This window comes from Primulina eburnea, chromosome 6 (genome assembly GCF_022965805.1).
Source record: "Primulina eburnea isolate SZY01 chromosome 6, ASM2296580v1, whole genome shotgun sequence".
NCBI lineage: Eukaryota > Viridiplantae > Streptophyta > Magnoliopsida > Lamiales > Gesneriaceae > Primulina > Primulina eburnea.
In genome coordinates this window covers 22,906,065-22,913,440 of record NC_133106.1, presented here as the reverse complement: position 1 = coordinate 22,913,440, position 7,376 = coordinate 22,906,065, and positions in this window count along the sequence as shown.

Genomic DNA, 7,376 nt, shown 5'->3' with positions numbered 1-7,376 from the left:
ACATCTGTAATCCACTGAAAGAGTTTGTCTTCATCTATAACTGAAAGATTCAAACCGATGCTTCGAACTGGTCAGCTAAACTGATCTTCCGTGGAGCTGGTGAAATCAGTTGACTCGTCAATTGAACTGATTTCACTCTCGTTCAGTTGAACTGATCAGCTGGGTTTCTTCATCCGTTGAACACTCCTTCGGATGGCCAGGCTTCTGAGTTTCTCCTGCTGAACCACCTATCAATTGGACAATCAGCTGGACTGATCAATTGACGTAACAATTAGATTGATTCAGTTTGTGCGATCTGTTAGATCTTCAGCTTGCGATGTAAATAGCTCGTGAGTGATACTAGCTTATACACACTAAAGTAGATTATTAGTAACACAAATTAACAAGTTTTGTTATCATCAAAATCAAGATTTCGAACTTGAAAAGTTCCAACAAATACGTTCCTTACAGTTTGAATTTGTTCTTGGCTTTAAGCTCTGCTGAAACGTTCACTATTGTACTTTGATCATACAATTGCTTTTATACTGTTGTGCACAGCTGGATTCTACTTAGATAAGCTTGTCGTGTTCTGCAAACTTGTCGGTTCCTAACTGATGTTATGAACTGGTCAGTTGAACTGATCTTGAACTGGTTTGGTGAAATCAGCTGGCTCGTCATCTAAATTGATTTCACTACTTCAGATGAACTAGTCAGCTGGACTATTCATCAATTGAGCTCTTTATCAGATGGCCGAGCTTCTGAAGTTCTTCTGTTGAACTGCCTATCAGCTGGACAATCAGTTGAACTGGTTTTTTGATATATCAGTTGAACTGGTTTAGCTTGAGTGATCAGTTGGCGCTTTCAGTTTGAGTGTCTATAGCTTCAGTTTTGGTTCGATAACTGATCACTTCAAATCCTGATCAGTTTCAGTTTTTCCGCACTTAGGTAAAATCATTAGAAATAAAATAGAAAGTTTTGTCAACATCAAAATAAATATTGCAAACATGAAATGTTCCAACAATTTCCTCTTTTTGATGATCACAAAACTTGAGCGATTTAAAATTTTAAAATTTTAAAACTGATTCTCTCCCTTTGTGAGAATAAAAAACATTGAAGGTGATTAAAAATATTTCAGTTCGAGGGATAAGAAAGTTCCACCTTAAGAGCTGAATTTAAAAACGAGTTTAAAACGAATTTAAAAGATTTTTCAGTTATGGATAATTTTAAAGAAAACCTCCGTCAAAAACGGAATTAAAAACTCCTCTTAAAAATATGATCATTTACACCTTTTTAAAAAGATGTTTTAGCAACATTTAACATTCAAGCAGTTTAGGCAACACATTAACTGAAAATATCAGTTCAGTTACATTTAAGCCAACTGGATAAACATGATGTTTATCTAATCAAAAAGTGTCCCTCGTATCATACATTTAAGCACACCAACAAGTGTAAGGGAAATGCTACTACACTAGCAAATATTAAACAACATCAAATTTAAGGTCCAGGAAATTAAATTTACGTAACCTGAATGCATGCAATCTAGGGTTTGATTTAAACCATGTGTTTATTTATTTTTATGCAATTAATTCATAATTATAGTATGATAGAATTCATTTCATGATTATTTTAAAGTTTCAGGCACTAGAGTTTCTAGATGCATTTCACGCTCGATCGAGAATCGAGAATCGGGAGTTATTAGGAAAATTATTTTTATTACATGATTATTTTTTATTAATCAATATGAGGTGTTTTTAAGGGTAATTTTCGAAAATGGGCCTTGGTGGGTATTTTACTCGACGGGTCGTAATTTTTATCGGTAAGCAAATTTTAACGATTCGGAGGACTTTTTGAGGGCTCGGGCGATATTTTAAAAACGTACCAAAACAAAATATTTTTCGAGAATTTTTTGGGCTTGATGGGTTTGTTTTAAATATTATTGAGCTCAAAAACCCTTTTTAAATCATTTAATTATAATTAGAAGTCCATTAGTGTATTATATTTCAAACTAAACCTAATAAGCCAAACCCTAACCCTAATATATTGAAGTGGCAGCCCCTCCCTCACTCCATCAGCATCATTTTTCGAAAATTTCAGCAGCCACTTCAAGGTGCTCTCAAACTTTCAAGAGAAAAGTCCCTCCCCGCTCCTTCGGTGCTTCCCCGACGCTTTTTTCTCCAAGTTTTCAATCTCATAATCATCAAGGCACTCATGTTTCTTCCTTTGCACATAATTCATGCCAATAATATATGAAAATTTTTGTTAATGCATGTAAATCTTTTGATCCATTTGGTGTGTGCATTTTATTGAAGTTTTGGCATGAAAATTTGCATCGTTTGTTGCATACTCACGTTCTTATGAATTTTTGCAAGGGTGCTGCTGAGTTGTGTTGTGATGTAAAAAGGCTGGATTCGAAGGTAGGCTAGGCATGCTAAGGGACGAGGGCTAGTGGTGAAAGGTTGGCTCGATTTCGTTAAGGTTTGAGTGAGGGGACGAGTCAGCCGTACCAGGGGCATTCCAAGCCGTGGACCAGACCCATGGTGGGTCTGAGTCATGGTCTAGGGTAGTCGCACGTTGCTGGTTTTGTTTTAAGATTTGTTGGAGCCATAAAATCGAAGGGTTCCGCGGTGTGCTTTGTTGAATCTAGTGAGTGGTTGTGCTTCGCAGTTTGCATGGAGATGTGGCCATGGGTTCAGCAGTCCAGAGGGGTACTAGGGTGGTCTAGGAGAAGCTGGTTGGTGACTGGTCCCTGCGATTTTGGTGTAGGGTCCGTGTATACGAGTTAGGGCCACAGCTCTGGTTTGAATAGATTGAGTAGAAGAATTTCCAGCAGCTTCTCAGTCTGATCTAGAGGTTTAGGGGTCTGGTCTTGAGGGTTTTATGGATGTTAATGTGTTTTTAAGGTGTGATAAAAAGTTGGGAGAAAATTTGGTGAAGTTTCGGTTTGATTCGGGTTAAAACCGGGACCCCTGTCTAAATTTTAAAACGAATCGATTAAGTTTTGAAACGAGCTCGAGTTTAAGTCTAAGAAATATTTTTAAATATGTTTTGGGATGTTTTAAGGAGTTTGGTAAACCTTGGGTCGAAATTTAGATGTCCAGGGGTAAAACGGTCATTTCGGGTCAGAAGGGAGAAAATGGTCATTTTGCACCTGGGTTGGGTTTTTTGCTCGGGCAGCGTCGTGAGCACATATTTATCATGCTTTTAAATGTTTATGTATCATGCATATGATTTTTATGAAATATGAAAATGTTGGGATCGATTTGGGGGGTAAATCGTTGAGCTACAATAGCTCGGTTCTTGAAATATTGAACACAGATGAATTAAATCGAGTTTGATGTTCAAACCAAGCGAAAAATACTCGAAATAATCATTCGTAGAAACCGATTAAATATTTTGTAAGCCATCTAAAAATATATGCAAGTTGAATGAGTAAAAATATTTTAATTGAAGCATTTTATCAAACACTTGGTATCCAATATTTGAAATTTGAAGAATACATAAAATTCTTCAACAATGCTTCTTTGAAACTATAAAAATGATAAGTAAATGCAATAAACAAATAGACACGAATTTGTTAATGGATGTTCGGAGATTTCAAACACTCCTACGTCACCCCTTCTTCCCCTTGGGAAGGATCCACTAGAAGACTTTGATTTATACAACTCTTTGTACAAACTCATTCAGCTAGGACTTACCCACTGTCTAAACTGAACTCCTAGCACTCAAGATTGTAGGCATCACGTCACAATCAGCATATTGTTTAATGTCTCATATGCAAAGACTACATACACAAGTTTATATTTCTTTGTGCAAGACTCACTTAACTAATCTTTGAACTTCAACTCTCTTATATATGTGTGAGTGATTGTGTGTGAGGAATTTATCAGTTACAGTGTACATCTCAAATGTATCCTCGTACAAGGGCTTGTGCTCTCAACTAGCTAATTTCTTCATGCTAAGTAATCATGCTTTGATTCCACTTCAAAAGCTCTTGTTTGATCTTCAAGATGTTGTACTTATAAGCCCCAACAATTATATATACGTTAGACACAAGAATATGACCGTTTGAAAAGTTTCTGTACTGTTTCTACAATTGCAACGGTCAAATTCGTGTTGCTGGGTATTTTCCCGACTGGTCTACTCTGGTCAACTGGTCGTTCAGTTCAACTAGTCAACAACTGGTTCAGTTCAGTTGGTCAGCTGTTGGTTCGGTTCAGTTCAGCTAGTTCAGTTGGTCAGGTTCAATTCAACTGGTTCGGTTCAGTTCAGCTGGTCTGGTTCAATTCAATTGGTTCAGTACAACTGATCTGGTTCAACTGGTCTTCAGCTGATTCAGTTCAACTTGTTCGGTTCAGTTCAGTTTCAGCTAATGTGCTGAAATCAGCCTAGCTGATTTCAGTTTGTGCAGAACCAGTAACTTCATCATCATTTATCAGCATCTTAAGCTTCGATTCAAACTTTGACTTATGAAGATGATTTGTAGATCATCGTCTTATCTTTCCAACGCATACTGAATTGCTTAATTTAGATAACCGAGCGGAGAGATATGACCAAAATACAGCAACTGCTCAAACCCAATTGATTGCTGTTTTCGTGCAATTGGTTTGGTACTTCAGCGATCAGTTAGACCATGATAACATCCGAATTTGCCCAACTGATGTGAAATACGACTTGTTCCAAATTGATTTTCTGATCGATCATGGTGGCGGATTGTCATTTTGATCATTCAGATGGGAGATATCATTAAAATACCGAAGCTCGCCATAAATTCAGTTTGTGCAGAATTAATTTCCAGTTTGCTTCTTGTGTTAATAACTTAATACTTGAGTAAATATGTTAGAAACACAATAACAAGTTTTGTTAACATCAAAATCAAGATTGCGAAATTGAAAAGCTCCAACAGAAAGTATGTTGCATGCTTGATTTTGAGAAAAATTTACGTATGTGCATGATTTTTATAACTGACGAAAATGATGATGTTTTGAAAGATGTGAATTAGTTGTGACTAACGATGTATATGTAAATTCTTAAGATGTATATGCAAATGCTAATGATGAGGCCTAGGCACAGTGGATGGGTAATACTGTCGCTGATGTCCGACAGCCACCGCATACCACAATTTTATGTAGATGGATCCATCATATAATGATGAACGATAAAGCTGTTATGGAAGTCACGACTAAGGAACTAAATTCAATTAAAGTTAATGTTTAAGAAAATGATGATATGATGAAATGTTTTGGCATGTTATTATTTCATATGACACGTTTACATTTACGCTTTTTAAGTTAATGAAAGGTAAGTTGATTACAATGTATTTTCACTACTGTGTGCTATGTATATGTACTTGTTATTTCTAATACAGTTGTGTTGAGTCTTTAAACTCATTAGGTGTGAATGATGCAGGTGAGCATGTCGATGAGGAGATTGGAGTTGCTGAATTCTGAGTAGGCAGGACTGAATGTGAGCGCACGACCTGAGGAACACATTTCTTTCGCACATCATGATTTTTATGAGTTTTGAGAGGACATGAACATTTTTATACACTGTTTTTGATACGTTGATGATTACTAGGATTTTTACTCGTTTATGTTTGCGCATATTCTGCTGGACGAGTTTGGCCATTTTAAACTGCGCTATTTTAAATTGTCAAACATTAACGATTATGTTTAGATCAATATATTTTTTCAGCAGAGTTGCATGCATGCAAAGTATTTAAATGTTATTTAGAAAATGTGAGGTTTTAAAAAAAATAAGAAATTTTTTTTTCCGCATTTTAAATTCATAGAGGTTTCATAAACTATCAATCATTTTATACATAATAGAACTAAATGCACCAATAACTGGTTGTCTTGAATGCTTTGAAATGCTGCATCGATTTTTAGTCTCTTTTTGCTAGAAGAGCAGCTAATTTGCCATGAACTTGATCCCTGTACTGGCTAACTGGTCGAGCTGACTCAAACTGGACTCAACTGATGCTGAACCACATTGATCATCTACTTTGATCTGATATGGAAGTTAAGCGGACGTATACTGCTGATAATTAAGCTCCACTTTAATCATCCAGCATTTCAGCTTAGCTAGGTTTCGTCTATTGATCAGCTGACTGGTAGGCTAGCAAATGAAATCTTGTCCACCGATTAGTTTAGCTATTCTGCAGTCAGTTGAACTCAAAACTCTGGAAGATGCTAAACAACAAAATACGGAGTCGAGAGAAGTGACTAAAATGTTAGTTGCAGATCCAACAATCTTCCCTCTTTCCACGGTAAGCTCATATAAATTTTTTAAGAGGGTTTTGAAAACAATTTTAAATAACATTTTGAAACATATTTTAAAATATCTGCTTTCAAATGTTCTTCGTAGAACATCTAGCTCTGATTCCAATTGATGGATCGATTTGGGCACCTTGGAAGGGTGCTTCAAACACAAGATTCTCAATGAGCTGCAATAGCTCGTGTTCTAAGAATGTAAACATCAATGAATTAGATCGAGTTTTTTGTTTTAAACCAAGTGGAAAATTCTCGAAATAATATTTCGTTAAGAAGGCTAAACAGTTTAAAGTTTTTAACTTGTGTAAACTGTTTAACTTATATAAGGGGGATCAGTTCTTGTTTATATCAGTTCAGTTATGATGAGAACTGAAATTATAACAGCTCTAACTGATCAAATCAGTTTTGAAAACGATATTTAAACAGTTAAGTACACAAGATATGTTTATGGATGTTCGGAGACTTCAACTTCTCCTACGTCATCCTTTCTACCACATCAGGTAGAATCCACTAGAAGACTTTGATTTATACAACATCTTGTACAAACTCATTCAGCTTAGGACTTACACTACTGCCTAACTGAACTCCTAGCCTAGATTGAATGCAGCACCTTCTAGCCAACATTTGTTTAACGTCTATGTGTTAAAGACTACATACCCAAGTTTTACGTTTTTGTGCAAGACTCACTCAACTTATCAGTACGCTCAATTTTCTGTATGTATGAGTAATTTTGTGCAAGTGTGTGAGAACTAATATATGAATACAACACGAAAGTGTTCTCACACACTGAGAATTTTTTTCTAGACTAAGCAATTGGCATTCTCTTCTTTTGATCATCACACACTTCTTGTTTGTTGATGGTCTTGATCTTGTATTTATATAGGCAATGTGACCGTACACCAAGATTCGTCAAATATGTTCGTTGCGGTTTGAATTCGTTCTTGGCTTTAAGCTCTGCAGCAACGTTCTATTGTACTTTGATTGTACAATTGCTTTTATACTGTTGTGCACAGATGGATTCCACTTAGATAAGCTTGTCGTGTTCTGCAAACTAGTCGGTTCCTAACTGATGTTCTGAATTGGTCAGTTGAACTGATCTTGAATTGGTTTGGTAAAATCAGTTGGTCC